The 24,923-nt window shown below is 37.7% G+C and overlaps 1 protein-coding gene and 1 pseudogene across 4 annotated transcripts in view; one reads left to right on the forward strand and one right to left on the reverse strand.

The window, feature by feature from the left end:
* klhdc3 (kelch domain containing 3) overlaps positions 1 to 24,923 on the reverse strand; it is a 49,484-nt gene that overhangs the window by 7,688 nt on the left and 16,873 nt on the right. The gene's annotated exons all lie outside the window — the stretch shown is intronic.
* On the forward strand, positions 1,874 to 3,998 carry LOC117411080 (large ribosomal subunit protein eL13-like; annotated as a pseudogene).

Here is a 24,923-nt window from a genome sequence, read left to right on the forward strand (position 1 = left end):
AGTCATGAAGGTAACTGATGTTTACACATGCTGTGCATCCTCTGTCTTTAAATGGCTCTGGCGCTACCAGCACATTACTTTTTATAGCAGTTTGCAATCCTTAGTCTTTCTATTCTGGACAGCAGGTCGTGCTGGGAGTGACGTGTCTCTCCAGGTGGATGGGTGACATCAGCAGAGGTGATTTCAGTCACTTAAAAACAAAAGGCCACCAAACTCTGGGTTTTTGCTCAGTGAAACAGATAATACACATCCTTCTTTAAACAAGAAAGTAGGACTGCAATGAAGGGTACATTTTGACCTTCTAAGGTTCGGAACACATTACCGAAGGAAGGTTCGAACCTTCGATGGTACTAATTTGCAAAATTTACTGGTGACGTCACCATAGCTACTAGATTAAATTTGATTGAAAACCCTATTATTTTCACAGGTAAGCCATATACGTGGAATAAAACACATTCACATTTAGTTAAATATGTTATATAAAACAGTAAATCATGTTTAAAAAAAACCAAAAAACATTGTTTAAGTACATGTAACTGATGCTGCTGGCTTGAAATGGAGACTTGCAATTACTCCATTTGCCTGTTCTGATGCAGCTCTTCAGTGTGGTCAACATGCTATCACCAGCAGATGCTTCCTCAACTTCACGTGGGGTGAAAGCATGTGGGACTGCACTGTGAGTTACATAGTAAATGTACTCCTCATCTGTATTTGTGATTGCTGGCGGGTTGAGTGTCAGCCTTGACAATTAAATCAGCAGCATTCTCTGCCCCAGGTCTGTACTTAACTGTGAACTGGTATGGTTGCAGACGCAAAGCCCCTCTCTCTATTCTTGCTGGCGCTTTGATTTTGGGGAATAAATGGTTTTCCACAGGCTTGTGGTCAGTGATCATTACAAAATCTAATCCATACAGGAAGATGTGAAACTTTTCAAACTATGGCCATTGCCTCCTTCTCAGTTTGTGAGTAACAGCGCTCCACATCAGTCAATGCTCTACTGGCATAATAAACTGACTTAAACTGATTGTCCACTTGTTTCTGGATTAGGATGGCACAGAGACCCACCGGACTGGCATCTACAATGACATGAGTCTCCGCCCCCTGCTTAAAATATGCCATAGTACTAGAACACACTAACCTGTTCTTTAGTTCTTCAAATACCGCTTCCTGCTTGTCGCCCCAAACCCATCTGCTGTTTGCTTTGGTAAGTCATCGCAAAGGCTCAGACACTGTGGCTAAGTCAGGAATAAACCGGCCACAATAGTTGACAAGATCAAGAAAACTTCGCACCTCAGCAGCTGTTTGTGGTCTGCGTGTGTTCTTGACTGCATCCACCTTGTTCTTGGCAGCTCCAATCCCGTTTTTGGACAGAACGTGGCCCATGAATTCCATCTCACTCATTCCAAAATCACATTTCGCACCGTTTACTGTCAATCCTCTTGCTTCTAGCTTTTGTATTACTTTATGTACATGATCATCATGCTGTTCTCTAGTTTTCCCCATAAACAATAATGTCATCAGAGATAATGTGAACACCCTGGATTCCTTGTAACACCTGTCTGATGATGTGCTGGTGTCTCAGGTGCTGATGAAATGCCAAACATCAATCTTCTATATCTGTATAAGCCTTTATGGGTTAAAAAATGTAGTCAAACTGCGTGACTGAAACTCCAATTCAATCTGGTGATGGCCCCATTTTAGGTCTAACTTTGTTAACACTTCGGCCCCAGTCTTGTCTTCCAAAATGTAATCTATTGTAATCTTTCGCAAATAACTGCTTCATTTACACGACGCATATCGACACAAATACTTTGGCACGACTACCAATGGAGAGACCCATGGGGTAGGTCCTTCAACTTCTTCAATCACGTCCATGTCTTCCAGTTGCTGCAGTTTCTCTTCAACAGCCTTGCAAATGCTGAACGGCAAATCGGCGAACAGCCTGCACCACAGGCCTGACACTGGAGTCAATATGTATGCACAACTGAAAGTCTGTTAGTTTCCCCAATCCCTCAAAACATCCTTTATACTTCTCTTGGAGCTGAGCGCGGAAATCAGTTGATTTCGTGGGATGTACTGCGTTGACGCTAACTTTAGGTCCTATGCGTAGATCTCCTAGCGCTGTTGCCGTGTGTTTTCCTATCAGTGGCACTTGTGCTTCTTCTACAACCAAAATGTTGGCATTGACAACATCTGACACGCCAGGGACCTGCAATGCTGCATTAAGTGAGCCAGTGACTGCTAATGGTTGTTTAGAACCATACGCATATCATTTATTTGACGTTGGTGTAAGCTGCTTATCGCATTTTGCTTGGAGAGTGCTCCAGACTGTGATACTAATTATATTGCAACCGGCCCCTGAATCATCGAGCATCCTGACAGGTTCCCCCTCAATCAGAATTTGCATTTCTCCATGTGCTGTCACACTGGACAATGTAAACACATATTCATTTTCAGAATCAGGAGAATGTTTTCGTCCTGCACACCGATGCAAAATGTCCCTCTTTACCACATTGCCGACACTCCTTTCGTAACGGTACATTGTTTGCCTATGTGGCCTCTCCTGCCGCAGCGGTAACAACTCACATCACTTGAACCGTCTGTCCGTTTCTCCTTACTGTATCTATTCTGGCTGCCTCGTGCTGTGTCTGGTTTTACTTTCGGCTTGCAATCATTCTTTAGCAGCCTTGATTCTACTGCATTAACAGACAGTTTCTCTACTTTAGCAGCTTGTTGTTTTAAGCATCATGTCCCTCTCGCGCAGTAACCGTCTTCTGAGTGCATTTGAATTACATTTATCAATAACGTGATCACAAATTAAATCATCCCGAAGTGCTCCAAATTCACATGAGCTGCTCAATTGTTTTAATCTGCTTACAAACGCATCAATCGATTCACTCGGCTCTTGGCACGCTTGCCGAAACAAATGTCTTTCGTAAAGAATGTTCTTTTGTGGTCTGAAATACTCTGTGAGCCTAGTAACAGCCACATTGAAATCTTTTTCCTCCCCAGTATTTTCTAGTGTCTCAAACATCCCGTAGGTCACTACCTCCTATATGTAACAACAGAGCTCTTTTCTGAGTCGCATCTGTAATTCCCAAAGTAATAATAAAAAGCTTCAGACTGCTTAGCCACTTTTACCATCTTTGGCTTATACCAGCGGGGTCTGTCGAGACATCAAAGGGCCCAATGGGTGCTAAACTTAATGCTTTCGCCACCTTGTCTACACAGGCATTCTTTTTATTTTTAAACGTTGTTTCAGCTACTTATCTCTGTCTTGTCGCCAACTCTTGGCTCAACATCAGCAGGGTGACTTGAAAATCCTTGTCGCCAATGTAATATATACGAGGGACTCCGGTATTCAGTTTACCTTTTTATTTGTCTATCTCGATCACAATTAGCTTGCTACTGCTTCCCGACGCCATGACACACACACTAATCTATCTCTGCAGCCTAATGTCCTGTACCCTTACGCTGGCACACTACATCCCCGTCCCATTGCAGGCCCCCTTAGTCCATCAGTGAGGTGTCCCATGGTCAGGTACCCCACCAGAGTGCATTCCGGACGCGGTTTAACCCTTGAGGAGCTGAAGGCTGCTGGTAACCATAAGAACGTGGCCCTCACTATCTGTATCGCAGTGGATGCTTGCCACCGCAACAGATCCACAGAGTCTCTGCAGACCAATGTGCAGCGGCTGAAGGAGTACCGCTCCAAACTAATCCTCTTCCCTTGGAAGGCTTCCGCGCCAAAGAAGGGAGAAAAGGTCAAGATGGCCACACAACTTGCTGGGCCAGTCATGCCAATTAAGAATATATACAAGAAGGAGAAGGGCCGAGTGATCTCAGAGGAAGAGGAAAAACTTCAAGGCCTTCGCCAGCCTGCGTATGGCTTGCTCAACGCCCGTCTCTTTGGCATCCACGCCACGAGAGCAAAGGAAGCTGCCGACCAGGACATGGAGAAGAAGAAATAAACTCTTTAGTTTCTATGGAACTTTCAATAAAAAACATGCGAGAAAAAAAAACAAAAAAACAAAACAAAACTACTACGACAACATTTAATGTGTGATTTAATTATAGTATTTTTTTTATTCACACATTGTCAAACGGTTTCTGTTAACGGGGAGAACACAACACCACACACAGTGCGTGCATGTCGCCCTGATGAACCTTCGATGAGTTAAAACTACCTGCGAATTCCTGGCTAGCGAATAAACCTTCGAACACAGACCTACAAATAAATATGTTGTTTTTTGGAGATGGAAAAGTTTGTTAATTATGAATTTCATTAAATCCCTGCATCAATGATCTGCTCATGAACCTTTGGGCCCACACCTGGTGTATCACACCTTTCAGATGAGTGACCATAGCATGTACTGAACAAGCTTTGTGGATTCAGATTGGAATGTATGGACTAATAACATTTGAGATTTAACTGTATACCTCAGTGTTAAAACATTTAATCAAAAATCAACAATTACAGGAAATAACACAGAAATGAACAGATGTCACCCCTTTCTCTTTAAAAGCATCTGTCTGGCTTGAAAATAAGTGACATCTGTTATGCCTCCAGAACCCTTAAGAACCAGCACAGCTGGTCGGTGTATTTTTGATGGGTCTTAAATTAGGCTTGCTACTATTCGATTTTTCTTTTTTTGCCAAATTGACGACTAATATAGACGTTTATTTTAGAAAGAATTTGCCATTTTTTTTCTTTATTTTTAAATTCAAGCAGAGAATGGGTGAAATCGACTTTTATGCTTTAAAAATAAAAAAAGACTTTGAAAGACTCCTCATTTAGCGAAACCCCTTTACCTTATTCAACATGCAACAAAACTATGGTTACCATTCTAATTGAAATAACGTTTGATCACAGCTGAGCTATTAAAAATGGTCTCAAATAAACCGCAGGAAAAGCAGCATATAAAAGTGTATTACACAGACCTTTATAGCATAAAATTTACGAGTAAAAATAATACACACAACAAACCATTAGACAGCTGAACAGAACTAACTTGTACTTATTATTGTGCACAATATTCATTAAGTGTTTTTCTCTTGCGCCCCATTTTCAAATCAAACTAGTAACTGTCACTGTATACCTAAAGTAAATGGTTACGTACACCTTAACCCACTAATTTCAAAGTAGGCGCTTTGAATGGAAGGTGCTGTAGCTGGCAAATGACAGCATTCTAGCACTGCTTCAGTCAACAAGATCTGTCAGAACATGGTGAAACGGACCACTGAGATGACTGACAGCAACCCCCAGCCATTTAGAGCGTAAGGGAGACGGGACAGACAGCAAGTATAAAAACTACACAGACTAGAGAGGATTTCTAAATGATTATTTTTGGTAAGAAAATAAAAAAACAGTGAGTGGTTTTACCAACGTTTATCGTATATAAATTTATTTCAGTTGAACTCATTTTTTGGGAATTCAACATTTAACGAGCTTTACCAATTAATATAGCAATGTAGCAAGCCTAGTCTTAATCAATAGTTACTTTTTTAGTATCTCTGCAACATTTCAAAACTCCCTTTATTGTTATCTACTGTACACATTCAGAAACAAATATGAAGCAAGCCTTTAAAGTCATACCTCTACTAACTTGTGACCTCACATAGCCAGTGTCCTGGTGTGATACTCAGGTGGACTGCTCATTAGGTACAAAGGAAGCTAATGCAGAGGTCGCAGTGGTCTGACAATGAAGACTGTGTGTTCTTAGCTGATAACATGAGTTCTCTCTACCACTACTGAGTTATCTGGTAGCATCTGTTTCCTGTTTAAATCTGTTCAAGATTCTCTAAATTGACACCTGCTACACTTAGGGAAAGGTTAATGCATGGAGGAAATTAACCAGATCTTTAAAAAGAAAAAAGAAAGTTCCAGCTCCTCCATAGCAAAATGGTTCCCAAGATGAAAACTTTCATGCCAAGTGTAGACATTTGTGGCCATTTCCCCCCACCCTCAATGAACACAATGTATGCAAAGGTGTCAAATGTACTTCCCTAGGCTCTCGCTAGATGACAGAATGCCTTCCTCTAATGGACTGGGAACTCTAAAGAGCTGGGGATCAATGTGCCCCTTATTACCAATCAAACAAGTAAATATTATACATAACCTGCCAAAATTAGAGACATCAGTATCATGAAAAATAAACTACAGCACCATGACCTATATCCACAATATGCACAAGGAAAAATGCCTGGAACTCAAAAGAGAGATGGAATGATGCCTCCATATAACATAAGATATCCTTAGCAAGTCACATACAATACACATTACATAAAGGGTTATCTAGTTATATGTGTGTGACATATGTACGCCCTCTTGTTCACCTCCAGCAGAGCTAATAGGCTGTATTAAAAGAAGTTTCCCTACATTTTAACATGATAGCAGACGGAGAGATGACCTCCGGCATTCAACCCCCTTTACTGGATAGCAATAACAATAACCACGCTGCTAATTTCTCAGGGTGTTTACTGTCCCTGACTTTATCACCACGTAAAATTACCATGTGGTTGAACTATAGGGTACATTTTCTGGTCATGTATATAACGGCAACATGTGGAAAAGTGAACATGCAATGGTACAGGATAATAGAAAGCTTCTAGGTCAACTATAAAGGAATAATAAAAGAGGTCAGAACCGTAAGACTGAAGGTTTCACACTTTAAAAGGAGACTAAAACAGAGCTATTTTAATAATTAGCAATACAGTTGTTTACTGTAAGTATATTCAGTACTGTTTTTAGAAGCCAAACAGAGAATGGTTAGTTAAATCTCAAGCTCCGAATTCAAATGACAGTAGAGAAGAGCTTTAAGTGATGGGGACTTTTGATTACTGATCTGAAGCACCTGAGGTTAACCACGGCAACACTCCAGTCAATACAAATTAGTGATAAAGGGCAATACCTCTTAAATCAGTCCCTATTTTGTACTAAAAGGCCTGCAAATGTACCTCAACCTGCTGTCTCATTAACAATCTTGATATGTTCCACGGTACTTTTACTACAAATTGTTACTATAAACAAAACCACACATTCACAATAACCATTATGTTTTAGGAGCCTAACTGAAACACATAGCCTAATGACAATTGCAATACAAGCAGGATTTGAAGTAATTGTATTATTATCCTTGTGGGTCTCAAACATTTTTCCAGCCTTGATTTCTCCATTTTACTTATTTTCTTTCACTGTTGTTATCAGCATAACATTTGCTCATATGTCAAAAGGGTCTGTAGAAATGAGGCGACCATTTTAGCATGGTAAAGCACCCTACACTTTATTCTCTTCAACTTTAAATAACCTGCTACCCTGACAGTCATGTATTTTACAAGTCTCTTCCAATTGGTTGCACTTGTGATCGTTGCTCGTTGTGTTACAGCATTAGTTAATTTAAACAAGATCAAGATGTCGTGGAATTCTATAATTGTAAGTTAGTTACTGGTCATGAAAAACACAGTCCATCTCAAGCCCTAGACTTTTTCCAGGATGTTGTAGGGATTTAACATTACTAATCTTACCTAAACAAACAAACCGGAAGTAAAGCACACCTCTAAACAGAGAAGCACGACCGGAGGGGTCCAGGGCCCCAGCTGGGGAACTCATTACACGCACAGCTAACCAGGAGGTCAAGCACCAAGGATTGAGGTAGAATCTTTATCAGCTTTTACTTGCTACAGAAGAGAAATTGTTTATATCCGAGGAGGGTTAAAAATTAAGCTAGAAATGGAACGTGCAAGTATGCCTCAGTCATTCTTCAGTATTCCCTTCTGTGTTTGTAATGTAATGACCTTTTAATGCAATAAATCTCTCCTGAAGATGTGTCTACACTGGCCCAAACCGTTTCAAAAGATCCATGCTTATAAGCAAATAAAGGAAAATCTGTAACCCACTGTACTGATTTTGGAACGGTAGACAGAGATATAGACAAGCATTTATGTAAAAAATATTGTAAGAAGCCAAATTGCTAACAGCATCAAGTTTATTAAACATGCTTAGACAAAAAAAAAAAAAAAAGATAGTTGATAATGTATATAGTGTCTGCATCTGATAAAGAGCACTACACTGCAGCAATACTGTAATGTGTACGATAAAGCATTCCCTGAATTCAACTGCAAGCTTGTACATTTATGTTTTTTGTAAAGTAACGTACGATAGGTACCCCTTCAGTCAAAACATTTACAGTAGCATATGAACCTGTAAGTATTCATTGCTTAATAGCACATTAAATTATGAATGCAGACCAAAAGTCTTGAATGAGTTTACCCTAAAAATGTGTTAGAGCTGTGCTCTGTAGTACTGTTTACCAAATCCCCTATCAGCACAGTGTCTAGAGAGTGATTAATCATGGAAGGTAAGGTTTGTTAAAATCCAGCACCTGTCTGCAACAGCTCCCATCTGGTCTGGAAAAGGATACCAAAATGTACAGTACAGAGATGGATGCTTCCATACATTAGGAGGAATATCTTATAACCAGGGACATTGTATGTACAAAAGAAAGACCAGTAAAGCAACAATATAAATTCTCAAAGATCTGCCAAATGATGATAAAGTCTTACAACCTGACATACAGAATTGTACTTCATCATTAACTGGTATTATTATCACTCGGGTATTCCTGAAGACTGCATTCAATTATCATTTTCCACAAAGAGAGCTTCTAAATCTGGCCAGTGTCAAAAACTAGGACTAGCTGAGTTTACATATTCTCCAAGTGGACAAGTTGTTTTACAGAAGCTGACAAATCAAACTATTCAGAATTTGTATTCCCATTAAAAAAATGTAAAGCACAATTATTATTAATGTGAAAACAGCATAGTAGTTTGGAAATGCTGATCAATACAAAAAACGACCATCAAGAAACTAAATCTAGCAAAACGGCAAGCAATTAAATGTGTGAAAACCCTAGGATTAGCTCAGTGGACTGAAATGTGTTAAACCAAACAATTTCTCTCACTGATCAGCTAATAATCATTAGGTGTGAGTTGGCCTTTATCCTACCAATTGGCCACGCTGGGAATAAGCGAAAGATCCTTGACCCACTGAAGACTCAGAAGAAGAGATACTTCGGGTAAGGGGCTGAGTTACAGTCTGTTATAAAAATACTCCTTGCTTTTAAACACAACACACTGTATAAGGGTGTCTAATTGGGGCTTCCAGATGAGGGTGTTTTCCTTAAAGTTCACCCTTATGCCTCTCTCGGGGCAATAAACTTGTGAAGTCTTCGAGAACTGCTGTATAGGGTTACACTAAACTTCAAAAGTCAGTAAACATGCTTGTGAAGTTATACTGTGTACATACATTCTTGCGTTACAATACAACACCACCACCATCAAGTGCAATTAAAGGAGTGACAAGTAAGGCTTTACAGCTCCTTATTAGCATTAGCAACATTATCACCACTGTTCCCTCTTCCCTTTAAGTTACATGACCGATTGATTCTTTGCTTGCTGTTTATAGGAATATCCAGATATTTCAGTTGGTTATATATAAATACAAAATTGCTTTCTTGTACCTAACCCTGATCTGTATGTCAATTTATGTACAATATTCTGTGACCTACAGTACAGGAAGTTATCAGTAAGCAACAGTATATTTCTCTGATTTACACCACATTCGCAAAAAAAAAAAAAAAAAAAAAACTTTTCACTGAAGCAAGAAAGAAAAGAAATTCCTCTAACAAAATGATTACATGGTTTCTAAGTGTATAAGATTTATTGCTAAATCAGATCACATGAATTAATACAGCATTTACGTGGCAAATCTGGTTTTCCATGTTTTTGGGTTCAGTGATATACATTTTAAAGTGTGCATACCCCCGAAAACACACACACACAAAAAACACTCTCATTTGTTGTAGTTTACCAGTCTAATATATTTTTCATACGATTTCCCCCCCCCCCCCCCCCAATACAATTGTGATTGCAGTGGAACTGGAAATGCAGTGGTACAGTAGAGGAGATGACACGATACTTACCTTATAGCTGATATAACACAAAGCCCTAGAGCGGAAATTAAATCATTTCAGCTGTAATGTTCATGCTTAATTTTATAAGGGTACTGCATAAAGCTTCACATCATGCCGTCTTCCCTTTTTGTGATTTTTGATAACATTCTGTGGGGCATTCCCGATTTAACAGAAAAAAAGCATGTGGAGACAGCAGAGTTGAAAGGTAGTGCTTTAACACAACTTACACTACTTAAATAGTAATGTACTACCTAACACAGGACTCATAATGACTTAATTAATCCATTTCATGATAAAGTACATCAGACAGGTACTGTAGACTTCAGTTTGCCTTCTTTCCCACTTTGTACTTGAGCTCATATCCCATCACCTTGTCTTGCACATCAGCGGTGCAGCACACAAAACAGCCTGTTACACCCCTTGTCAGAGGGGTCAGTCAAGTTTACCTAATGGGGTCTCTCTGTTGAGGGTGTTGTATCACAAATCATATGTCATGCAGTTTTACCTGCAATGCATGTAAAACAGCTATTTAGTAAAAGTGTTTATTAGTGCCTATTAGTTTTCATTAGCAGCCACACTTACCACAGACAATGTCCACCCACTTATTCACAAATTCACCAAGTGAAAATCACTATGCATTTTAGCTGTCATATTTAATTGTTTTCTTCATTATTTATGTTTATCTTGGTTTCCTTTCTTCCTTGGCCCTTTGCATGACACAGTAATGTACAGTAGGAGCAGCTGATTCAGAGATGATGGATATTCTACCTTCCACACTACTGTTCTCCTACTTCATAGTAAGTTATGTCAGATATGTTTAAGCGTGTTAATGATAAAATGCTTGAAGAAACAGGAACTGCTGTTAAGATGAAGAGTACGACACCATCAATCGACTTCACTGTTAAAATAAACACTGTAGTTATCTCCTTTTCCATTTCTGCACTGTGCTGACCCCATCCAGCTCTCAATGTATTATTTCTTCATGACTTTTATCTTCAGAGAAATTTTTATCTGTGTCCCTTCCCTTCCCTACTTCCTGATGACCTCTAGCCCTCGGAGAGTTTGGGCAGTAAGGAACTCTTCATGTACAATAACTTCCTGAAAAGCAGCTTATCTGGTGAACCAGATGCATGCTGCACCTGATAGTCTACATTTTGTCTTCCATTTCAAACTTAGCCACATCCCCATTAGCCTACTTCTGGAACATCCAAACATAGCCTTCAAGCTCAAGTAAAATAGAGTAACATATACAATTAACAAGTATTATGCATCTTATTATGTATCTTAACACATGCACATCAACTGTTTTTTCTGTTCATTCCAACACATGCTGACAATTTGCATCCTATCTAGGCATTGTTTTGATATGCATGTTTTATATGAAATACCATGCAATACTGTGAACTTAAAAGGTCCGTTTAATTCAGTTAAATTATCAATGCCGCATTCTAGGTAGCATCAAGTAGTTCAATATTCATTTGAAAACAAACAAAACTTTAGTATCTCTGTGATTTATACAGGAAACACAGGTTGTTAAACAGGTCCCCTGTGACCATCCTCACACTGCTGGCCACCACCAAGGGGCAATGGAAAAATAATATACTTCCTGAAAAAACACACCGGTCCAGTTCTTAACATAGCTTCCAAGGTCCGCAAGGAAATGGAAACTAAAAAACACAGCTGTAAAACAGGACCTGTCATTTTGAGAGGTTTGGCAACCACAACATTGTTACCCCATTTTCTCTTTCAATTATTTACAAGTAATGCTAGGTTTCCTTCGTATGGGTTTTCATTGTTAAGAAGCAGGAAATGGTTCCAGAGAACATGTTTTCATGGTGCACCCCCATAGTAAGAAAGGTAATTAACCATGAGACAATTCTGTACAAATTGACCATTTAAATGACAAAAATGTGCCTATATGAAGGATCATGTATGTCGACATGTATGGTCAATTACATATTTAAAAGAAATAAGGTTTTGTAGATCACAGTTTACACACACAGATCACAGTTCTGTCACAGTTTACACACAATACTGTGTCACTACTGAAATAATCTTAGCAAAAACAACAAAATAAAAAGAACATAGTTAACTAATACATCACGATTAAGAAATGTATATACGTTGTTGATTCCGTCTGCCTGCCTGTTTACATAGCCTTCACAAGCGATGTACATTTGGCCGGATAATGCATGCCATAGTGGCAAAACACAATCCTATACCCATCTAGCTTTTCTAGGTAACCTAACCAAAAAATGATTGTCAATTCATTTCCACTGTGTGTAATGCAGAGACATGTATTTTCTAAATTTAGTAAGGTCAATAAATGATGCTATAAAAATCACCATGTTTTCCTTTTATTCCTAAAATACATTTTCTTATTGCACATCCCTTAAATTGGGACATATAAACTTAAATGAAGGGCCATTTTTAAGAGAAAATTGAAGATTCAGGCCAGTGGTAGGATCTTGAAAGCCAGAAGCCAGCACTCTGAGGGGAGTTAGCTAATCATGCAACAGAAGCCGATTCGAAGTTCTACCACGGAGTAACATGAATTCAAGCGCTCCACTAATGTCTAGGGTTGAAATATAACAAATAACATTTAATTAAGTATAAAATAAACATTTTTCTACAGTTCTGCACTTTGTGCCTCCACCCTTCCAACCTCCTCATTAACAGATTACCTTTGCAAGAACATCTGGTTTAAGGAACCGAGCTCTTGAACTGATAATTGTTTGATATGTCCCTTTGTAAAAAATAAAATGTTGTACACATTGTAGACATTTTATTACTGTTACTTGTATACTGCATTATTCTGCTGCAGAACAAAATCAACTTTTTTTTTTTTTTTTTAAATAAATCACCCCCCACCCTAAAAACATCAATTAAAATTGAAAAAAATAAAAATTAAAAATAAATGGAACTACAAATATCATCCAGCAATTTAATTAAATTCTTACATTTATAAAATGGGGATCTTTTCCCAATAGAGATACAGAACTCACTAAACTTTTTTTTTTAATTGATCTACTCCAAGGGAGAAAACAATAAATTATAAAACCCTTATTTTCACTTGTTGTACATACACATATTTATCCAAGGATACCAAGCACTTCAAAAGCCCTTGGAAGCTTGTTTAAAGTGGCTTTGGGAAGAAAAAAAAAAGGAGGATGGTGCATTTCTAAGATAACTTAAAGCTTGCTCCCTTGTGCGTGTCGAATACTCTTATTTGCTTATCACCAGCTGTCCCAGGTCCGCTCTGCCACGTGCAAGATGCCCCATATCCTGTCGGGGTCACTTCCAATGTTTGACAAGTAAATCTGCAACTCTGAGGGGGGCCCCGTGCAAACTAATGGAAACTTCTGCCATCTCCTCTGTGACAAGAGCTAAAAAACGTACAAATAATCCTGAAAGATCACGTTTCGCAAGTGTGTGTCGATGCTTGATCTTGCATGGATACCTCCTCAAAAACACGGTCCTCAGAATGAATAAACAGTGATATTGATAAACAGAGCAAACACGGAAGACAAAATAAGTAACCCTATATTATTAGTCTGCACTACCCTCGGTTCCTGATTAAAAGCATAAGATAAATAAATAGTACGGAGTATCAGTGTTAGAGCTTGTTTTAGTGCTGGTTAATGTAACGTGTAGCAGGGTTTAGTCTACATTCTAAATGTCAAGGTTAATCCCCGGATGTCAACCAGAGGGTTCACGCTGATCTTTCTGGCTGGACAACAAATAAGGTTGCCATCCAAGGGTTAATAAAATACATTAATCAAATGGCAAAACATACCATATGTATCTTTGGATACTCTGACTGTTAAAGCCTTTACGCTAAGCTTTTCAATAAAACTACCTAAAATGATTTCATTCGAATAAACTCACATCTGAGACTCCCCCCTTCCTACTCGCATCCTTTACTGTATACCCTACTAATGTACACTATGCACACCAATTGAAAGATTCCGGGTTTGGGGAAAGGAGCACTTGAGCAGTTAATTGAAATTATGTTTTGTGCTGGCAGCCATCAAGAGCAGCCCAGGATTGAATAGGCATGGTCAGTCTCTCACCAACTCAGAGGGAGAGGGGTGGGGGTACCTGCAGCAAGGCAAATACTCTGTGGTAGGGCAGACTGAGGAAGCTGCATTTGTATCTGTATTTGGTGGTTAAAGATCATCAATCTTGTGACACCAATTCAGCACCTTTCACAAGCAGTGAAAAGAAAAAAGGAAAAGGCAAGTAGTCACAGGAAAAAAACAACCTTTAAACCCTGAAGTGCAATTATCATTTAGGCGGCTATTACAAAAAACAAAACAAAAACAAAAAAAAAAAAGTTAATTCTTAAAAAAGGAGAGAACTTGTTCCTTAAGGGACCTGTTAAATCCTATGGTTCTTCTGTTTTTTATTTTGACTGAAAGAAAGATTATGTCCACGGCAATCACTCACTAAACTCACTCGTGCAACTGTGTCCAAAACCTATCCCTGCTGGTCCAAGTCTTTAAATTCAGCAAACACAACACTGTGTGTTTGGAGAGAAATTAAACCCAGCCAACTTACAAACGTGGACTTCTAAAACAGGAAATTCTGTCACTCTCCTTGAAAAGGAATACTTCACTTATACAGATTTACCAATTCTTTCCGCTTTCCCTACTGCCACAGAGAGGTCTCAGGTTCTTCTGAAGGATCTTCTCTTTGTGTGGATTCACAGATTCCATTACAACTTGGAGCACAGCACACATCAGGGAGCTAGTGGTATCTCTGCAGCAGAGTCACCAACAAGCTTACTCAGCCACTTATCTGCTGCCTTCTTTTGTGCCATAATGTTTCCAAGTGTTTAGCTTTGGACCGTACAATCGCAAAACTCTTCTGGATTGTGGTTCCACACCCGTGGCACAAAAGAAGGCAGCAAATTACACATGTAATCATCAAAATAACCTTAGAACAGGAGTAGAGAAGTATTTGTACATTAACAAAAGTATTGAAAGGGCAGTTTTAATTGTACGGTATGTAAAATGCTAGGTCCATTCAAATATTGTATTATTTAACATTAGAACCGCAGAGATTTCGGACTACATCAACCGCCGCACGCGCAAAATGTGAGACTCCATTTTAAAACGGCTTCAATATGAAAATGAAAAAAAAAAAAAAATCGGATGCAACTTAATATTTTTAATTATGCACAGCATACATAATTTTCAGAGCAGAAACACCGTATTTACATTGAAAATTAAACTTTTTTTTCAAAAAGAGCACATACATAAACATGAAAAACTGTAATAAAATAAACTTCACGCAAACTTGTGTAAACAGGTGTAGAACGCTGTGTGCACAGATACAATTCTAAAACAAATAACTAGTTATAAAAATCGCATAAAACTAAAATATAAAACATAACTTATGCACCGTGAAAGCGCTTTGAGTGAAACAGAGTTCAAAGGTTCTGTCTGTCTGTTCAGAGTTCTATTACAGTTTTCTAAGTACAATCTATGCAGAAAACACGCTTTTCAACTGTACCAGTGCATTTGCCACAGACTGCCTTTTCACAACTGGCACAGACATCAAAAGTCCTGTCTTATTACATTTAGCAACCTGGCATTGTCTTTTATTCCATGTGCCAGTGGGTGCAGCACTGACTGAAGGTTGAGGGGCATTTGCCAGTCGGCTTTCGTGTCCCTTATCAAAATGTTTCTGCCGTAGTTCCAGGGCTAGCTGCAAAATGAAGTCAATCTGAGCAATTGTGTTGCCAGTGCACTCCTTGTACAAAACCAAAGCGTTGATGGCTGCCAGGTCCAAAACATTATAAAACAGGCCACCTGCGAGTACCACCATTGACATAATACAGCCGTGCCATTTGATCCAGTATATTCACACCGTACTTCGATGCGTTGTAAAATGCAAGTCTCTGGCTTTCGTTTAGCATCAGTCCCGATGGTCACCGATTTGTGCAGAGAACTTAGAATAAGCACATTTTTCATTTCTTTACACCTGTACACACTCCGGGTGGCACAGTCATTCTGCCTAAGGAGTGTAGTGGAGTGCAGGGGGGATAGCACTGCTTGCGCTGTTGTTAGTAAATCTAGTCTTGCCAGCAAGAGAGTAGGGTATACAAATGTCAGACTTGTAGTTGAGTCCTCAAACCGAGTCCCGAGTCAACCTGAAGTTTGTGGACGTTGTTTTTCACTTTGATAGAAGCCGTGATCTGGACTATAGCGCGGGTGGTGTTAGAAAGTGGTACATCGTCAGAATATGGTACATGTACCAAAACTTGCGCTGTGTAATGTCAGAAAGTGGTACGCTGTCAGATTTTGGTACACGTGCTATCAACTGTGATCTGATGGGTATTTTCCTGTCAAAATGAGGTAAATTTACCATTAAATTATACATTATTTTTTGCAAAATTATAATGTAAACAGACAATCAGTTTCTCTAAAAAGAAAAAAACATTCATGAGAAGTAAAAAAAAAAAAAAAATGTACAAGACTCAATGTATTGCATATGATAAATATTTGCATACTGTTTTCTTAATGGTGGAAAAATTTGATAAATTACATTAAAAACGATGTAAAAGACATAATGTACCAGATTTGAATGGGCGCATCCCTGCTTTTTAAGCAGAAGTTGTTTAGGCATGCGCGAGCAAGGGCAGTGCACTGAGTACCACTTTTTAACGCGTACCTGAAAATAACACTACACCGGTACGAAATTAAAGTTACTTTCACCTGTGACTATAGCATCTATTTTGACTTCAATTCAGTTAAAATCTGCCAATCTGATGTAGACATTGCCAGAACTGTATATACAGTGTTCTTAAACAGTACATTTAGTATTATTTGTTTTGCAAAACAGAAATGTTATGTTTCACTTTCATTGCATTTACACTTTTATTATGTCTGTAATACAGTGGTGCTTCTATTAATTTGATTTCAGAACGTATTTTTTCATCTTTTCTCTTTTACACAAAAACATATTATATTGATGTATTTCCCCTCTGTGTAGGTTCATAATGGAATAAAAAAAATGTTGTTCACACAAGACAGATTTCTAACTTGACGCTGCACAGCGTACTATTAATGTGACCTTTTTGGGCATACTAAAACTATTGCAAGTGACAACTTTTCACATCTTACCAGCACATGGTTGCCATCAATCATTTAACTTTGGGTTATTTGTACCGGTACAATGGGGTAAAAGTGACAGCTGAGTCTTAAATTTACAGAAGACAAACCAAATCTATTACCTAATATGATTACATATTCCATTACAAACACAAATGTAACTACCATATATGGTAGGAGGTACAGTGCATTGTGTTACTCTTTACATCTCCATCAATGCATTATTTAATTAGATGCACATGTGGGCTGTAATACCATAAAGACATACTGAAAATACACAGCACAAAAGCATTTCTGAAGACATTATTCAGTGCAAGTTCTTTGTAAGCCTTCCAACATATTGTATGAAACTGCATTGGGTATTTCTTCAGTTTGTTGGTATTCAATTTATCAGAGCAATACTGTGAATCTAATCTTTGATATGAGCAAGATTTAAATAAGCAATATACAGCATTTACTGTGAGCTCAATTCCATTTCATACCCAAATTGACGAATAAATTAAAAGCAGTCAATTTTGTGACTATAAAGCTACACTGGATTCCTGAAAATACAATTACCAAGACATGTAAATGTACAGTTAGATATTCATCACATGTGTAGACTGTGGGTGCTTTATTCAAATGTGGCTGGTCTGTAACAACTGCTTTGATGATTTTAGAAGAGCCAGCATATGGTGTGGACGCAAGAATCAGTGCAAAAATAAATGTCCAAACTGCAGTGAAAGTAAGAGGCCAAGACATCCAGATATTTTGATACGTATGGATACTCGTCCAGTTAATCAGGGTAGCCCTTCTTGTAAATGAGATAAGCAGAGCTGCAATAGCTGGGTAAGGTTGCAGCAGCTGTGATTCCAGGCTCCCCAAGGTAATAAATCAAGAGGTCCAGTGAATTTCACGCTGCTCTGAAACCCAGCAGGACTGTTTACACTAGTGTAAGTGGCGTTGAATAGCCGGGACAAAAACACGGAGCTGCAGTTAACACAGAGGCCGGCATTCTGAGCGTGCAGAAGACACAGCTCTTTCACTGTGCAGTAATGTGCTGGATGCGGTTCCTATCTGGGGCTTTCAAAAAGTGACTAGCATCAAGAAAAAAATAATGCTGATTTACTGTACTAACATAGGAAGAAGCAGGCGCAAGATAATGTGCTAGTCTGACATGGACTATTATTTTTATATATATATATATATATATATATATATATATATATATATATATATATATATATATATATATATATATATATATACACACATACATATATATATATATATATATATATATACACACACACACACACACACACACACACACACACACAATCTAGTTTCGCCAACGGCTTCTGGGCGAATCCCGAAGTTACCACTTTTTTTCGGCACTCCTCCGCATCCAGTCGGGCAAATCTAGATATCTAGATTGGCCCAGAACCTGAAAAAGTCAACCATTTATTCAACAGTTTTCACTGAATTTCGGGGCTAGCCTGGGCGAGTCTAGTTTTGTCCAACGCTTCAAAATCAATGCTGGGTGAATCTAGTTTTGCATTTCTACACTCTCCCCTGCCAGCTTCCAAGTGCATGCCGGGGTGCCTGCCTCACCTCCACTTCTGACAACAATGTAGTGACGGTGTGCTGGGTTTCCAGCGGCAGTGCAGAAATGGCAGGACACCAGGGCTGGTTTTAATGGCACTTAAAACCACTCTTTATTAGCTCTCTCTCCCAAAAAGTTAAAAGTCAAAAAGTCTCGCTCCTCCATACACTCAGGCAAACCTGCCACACACGCACACACGAGAGAGAAAAATAGTAAAGTGCAGGCAAACTTGCCACACACACGCACACACAGAGAAATACTATATTAATTGTTCATGTTCAAATCCTCTTTTCTCTTTATTAAAAGATAGGCAAGATTGTAACATGGTCAATAATTCCCCCGGTTATAGTTCACGTATTTGTCACTTGTATGTTTTATTTTTATAACTGTACACTTTAATTTAGTGCACGTTTCTCATATATCGTCGACTAGCACTTTGTAAATGATTTATTACATTCTAGTAGCTTCTCCCCTTGTAATGCCTTATTGGGTACCGACTAATTGAGTTATTGATAGTTTTACCCACCTGTGTGTGGCAAGTTTTCCTGCGCGTATGGAGGAGCGAGACTTTTAACTTTGTTGAAGCTTTGGACGAAACTATATACAAGACTAGCACAATTCATCGAGACACTTCAAGCACATTATTTTGCCCCTACTTCTGTCATAGACATGTAGGCAACAGAGACAGAAGGTGAAGTGAAATCTAAAGCTGCAACCAATTTTAGTGGTGTCTTAATCATACAGGTTCAGCAAGTGGACTGTTCATACTTCAAATAGGGACCTATGCAAAGGTTTCAGTGAGTAATTGAAATAATGTTTTTTACAAAAGTCAGTTTTAAATTAGTAAAATAAAGTTTGATAATCATGATGTTGTTAACTTTATTAAGAACAATATAGAGCAATTTCATTAAAACAAATCTTACATTAACATTAATTACTTCAACTTGTTTACCTTCCAAACTTTTCTGTGTTTCTTAATTATTGCAAAAGCATATTAATACCTTATGTGATTACTCTATGCGATTGAAAATTTGAGAATTTGTTTTTAAAACTCATGAATTTAAAGTTCATCAAGTTTCTGGATGAAATACGATGGTCTCCTTTGTGATGGGGTATACAGAGACTGAACCTGTCACAGCACCACTGGAGCGATATTAAAACTTTCCAGATGTGGTACTTTGTGTGCACGATACCAAACAATTCAGCTTAAAACAAACACCTGTCTATTCCTTCAATACATTTACAATAAACTTAAATAAATCTAAAACGTAGAGGTATGCCTCAACTACACAAAATGTTTCTTCTTGGTTTGGAAACTATAGTATAGTATAAAGTTACAGTATACACAAGAGAAGCATCAATGTGTTCTGGACCTGCAAAGACAGATTCATTTAAAAAAAAAAAAGATGAATTTTTTACATGTCAGATCGCTAATGTAAACTGCATTAATGTCATAAGCCACAGGAAACTACTAGTTCATAATGACAATCTTGGTAATCATTCACTCCCTCCACCATTAAGAAGGGCTGGTGCATCAACTTTGATCAGAAATGATTAGTTGGTGCGCTACTTCAACAGTTAAATGTTCTTACATTGTTGTCACTGTTATAAGATATTATATTATACAAAATGACTGTCAAGTGTGAACTCATGGCTGTTACAAGAAAATACTGTTCATGAGCAAGTACGACATACCTTAGCGGCGGATCATGACTTAAACCCACTATACTGTATGTACATATAAAAATGTAAGTTACTATTGGATGGACATAAGGACAGGTTTTTCCATGTACCCACAGATTCCGAGTCTCTTAATAATGTGTCGAAGACTGCTGTAACTAGGTTTTAAATCAAAACTGGAAGAGGTTTTCAAGACATAAGTTATATATATTATATTTTATATATATATATATATATATATATATATATATATATATATATATATATATATATATATATATATATATATATATATATGACATTCATATGCAAATAAAGACTAATCAGTGTCTCCTTATAAAGTCAGTTTCTGATAACTTGTGCAAAAGGGTTCATCACCACTGGAAAAACCAGGTTTCTAACTAACTACATATGCATATTTAAAATTTTGTTTCAATCAGGTTTTATCAGTTGGTGACTAAAACAAAGCCCCCCTTTCACTAGCTTTCTGGGCTATCTAATCTAGTGTCAGAAGCATGGAGTTTTCCTATTGAGATGAGTGGCACTGCTACAACAGGACAAACTACAGCTCTTTGCCATGATACTGTTCTACCTGTTCATTGTGTTTAAATGTATTTATAATCTATGTGCTGTGCATGCTTTCAATGTAATAATTTGTATTTTTTAGGAAGTTACACAAAATATACATTGCATGGGAATGCACCTAAGCTGAATGTGAAACCTAAGGTCTGCTGTATCGGACAGCATAATAAAAACTAGTCCAAAGCTCGTATCAATGCTAACTCTACTCAACAGTGGACCTAAAGGAATACAAGATACCAACTGCAACATGCAGTTAAACTAAAGAAAACAAAACTAGCTTTCAGGTGCACACAAGTTCTGTCTGGTCTTGCTGCTCATTGCTTGTAAGGATCGGGTTCCAATTACTGTACGAATTATTAACACCTACATATGGTACAGGCTTACAGAACCACACTGACACACTCTTTATTTCCCTTACTTTACCTTGTGTATTTTAACATTCTTTCAGAGAAATTCAATCAGATGAACAACATTGAATAGCTGTGTGTCCAGACTTCTCCTTTTAGCTGTCCTGATGTGAAAAATGATTACATCTTTTTAGTTCCATCCTTGAAAAGCACTCTGTTCAAAGTCAGAATCCAAAGGATTTGATATCCTATTGTAACACGAGATATAATTAATTAACACAAAAAACAATCCTTTACTATTAAAGTTGGAGTTTCTCTTCTCTCTTTTGGACAGGAAATCATGATGCCTGAAAACAAATACTACTAGTGTAATCCCCAAAGGAAAAAAGAATGTAGGCACGTCCGTCTCTGCCTATTCATTTTAACAGTCTTTCATTTTACTACATTCTCTTCCCTTATTTGTGTATTATTTGTTTTATCTATCAAATGGTGGCTGGTTTATAGATATTTTTTCCTTAAAGCTAATCACAGGGTTTACTTTTAAGGAACACAAATATATTGTCTTTAATTTATCTGATGTTCTTGTAGGTACAATTGATTAAACATCTTGCATGCTAATCAAAATACTCCTTCAAACTCACAACCATATTCGTAGCATTTTAAATGATACTGTCAAGCACCAAACTTAGCATTCACTACTATGTGCATCAGTCTAGCACAGACTTCAAGATGTTCAAAATGATAATACTGTATAATGTGTGCAATATTTTACAAAGCAAGTTAAAGAGCACTGCAGCTGATCCATTATAAATACACTTCAGAATTGTAATGAACTTATTTACTGCATAATTTAATAACCAGTAATACATTATTCATATTAGAAATAAATTAACCAGTGATTATAGTATTCAGTAGAATTTGTGGTCTGGACTTAACCGGTTTCTACATTTTACATATTGCCAAATTCAAGGCTCTATTAAGAAAAAAAAAAAAAGGAGAGAGAGAGAGAGAGAGAGAGAGAGAGAGAGAGAGAGAGAGAGAGAGAGAGAGAGATAGAGTGAGTGTGTGTGTGAGTAAAGTTGGAATCTTTTCTTTTAAATAACTTTCATCCAACGTGTACAACAATGGCTTTTCACACTTAACTGGATTTAGTAGTAATTTGGTATAAAGATTGGCCATTAGGATAATTGCTGCTATGAAAATCCAGTATTAATAGAGGGTTCATTTCTGTTATCAATACTGCCCGATTCAGGCTATCCATAGTGCCCAGTAGGGTAGATGTGATAAGAGAATAACTGGTCCTCAGACAGTTGATAAGTGTCCCTTGATTGGGCAGATGAGGAGGGACAAGTCTGGTCCCTGCTGCTTACTACCTTGTTACGCAGCTACTGTACTATCAGAGCTGTTCAGAAAACAGGTCTTAAGGCACAGATCCCTTCTGCTGGTTATCACTTACTGGCATCTATAATGATGGAGATGCAGGAAGCACAACTAGAATGACAAGACTCCAAGTCTCCGTTCTGAAGAAAGGAATCTCTACAATTCAAAAAAAAAAAAAAGAAAATACAAAAACCAGAACATAAACCTCACAGGATGCACTTCACATTTCCATATCAGTTCTTTAAACACAGGAAGAGACTAACTTGCCCTTTAGCATAAAAAGAATACCTGTAATTCCATTCTCTCTAAATTTCTGATATTTCCTTTTTTTCCCCCTCCCCAGAACTTAAAGTGAGTTTGTCAAAATCAAAAGGCAAAATTGTTTCTTACCTCTATATGATCATAACCGGTAACTATTTTGCATAGAAAATTTCATTTTTGGAAAAGTTTAACTTTAAAATATGCCTAATGTAACATACATTTCACATCCATGCACTGGTATTCTGTAATTTACATCCAATTATCTTGTTTGTACGTAATGAGCAACAGACCAATTTTTTGAGGGTTCTCCACCAGTCCATAAAATCTGTGTTCTGGACACATTTATTCATTCACTGGGGTTAAATTAAAAGCCTTGGTAGCCCAGCAACTATGTGCTGCAAATTTAGTTTAAATGCAATATAAAGTATAAACATGTTTATGCCACAATTCTTGAAATTGTCTTTATAGTTATACTGATGTTGAAAAGTAAAGTTCTGCTATTGCATGAAAATATAACTACAGTAATCCGTTGCATATCTGACTGTGGTGGGACCAGAGTAAAGGTGGATATGTAAAAAGTCGGATGAATGAATCCTGTTTTAAATACCATTATACACAGCTGTAACAATTACTATATTCACACAATTATTGTTTTGAGATTCAGCTTTTATTAGGGAGCCCCCTCAATCCTTGGTTTAGAAAGATACAGGGTATTAATGCTTGTGAGGTTGAAGCTGATATGCCCCACAGGCAATCAGGATTTATTTACATATCGACACACTGAACAGCTGAAGTGACACCACCATCAATGGCAGCGCACAGATCACATACAACACAGTGTACAAAAACTTTGCAACGATCTACACTATCTGAACTAATCTTCTCTGTTCAATAATAAATTAACGATGCTGAAGAGGTTGATCATGGCGGATAAACGGCGAGGGCAGATACGTGATGGATTACTGCATTACACTGGATTAGTCATTATTATCAAACTACTGGCAAGACATAAAACCTTGCATTCACTTCTAAATCAGGCCCAGTATCTCAGAATCTACTGAATAGCAATTCAACAACCCTGTACAGGCACCAGAAAGGACATAAAACCTGTCTAGAAAATTGTGACATCTGGCTCACATGGACTGATTAAGAACTTTAAGATGAAGTAGACAAGCATGTTGAATTGTTTTATAAAAAGAGCCAAGATGTTAGATTATGACCAAGATGAGCAATTTTATGATAAGAGACAGTCATTAACAATTCCAATACAGCGACTTCTACCAAGGTAAAAGCACCAAACTGAAACTGGTGGTCTGCTTGAAAGAGATAACCAACATTTATCATGAAAGCAGATGATCCTGAGTGAAATACAAGACTTCAAACATCAGCTCTCAGATTGCACCTACCCCAGGCATGGCTCCATTTAGAAAACACCAGTCATAGCTAGGGGTCTACATAAATTGTGGAGAAACTGAACATTTTTCGTGGGTCTATCACGGCATAAATAGCAAAATTTGAGAATATTTTATGGCTTTATTCATACAATATAGAAAACAATGTGTGTAATTATATATATATATATATATATATATATATATATATATATATATATATATATATATATATATACACACACACACACACACACACACACACACACACACACATATACATATATACATACATACATACATACATACATACACACACACCAAGCATCAAAAGAAACGTACCACTATTACAACACAACATAATGATAGAAATTGATTAAAATGTTTTTGGTTTCTTTTTATCATTCACCCTTGACCATGACACGCTTGACTGACTATGACTGAAGCATATGCACTTGACCACCGAATTAGTGAGACAGTTGATTGGAAGATTTCAATTGCAAGCTTGAATAAAAGCAATAAAAGAAAATCACAGAAAAAAAACAATATGCCACATCTGTCAAGAGAGCAGTGCCTTCATGCAATCGGTATGTTTGAGGCTGGACTAG

Source organism: Acipenser ruthenus, chromosome 6, assembly GCF_902713425.1.
Source record: "Acipenser ruthenus chromosome 6, fAciRut3.2 maternal haplotype, whole genome shotgun sequence".
NCBI lineage: Eukaryota > Metazoa > Chordata > Actinopteri > Acipenseriformes > Acipenseridae > Acipenser > Acipenser ruthenus.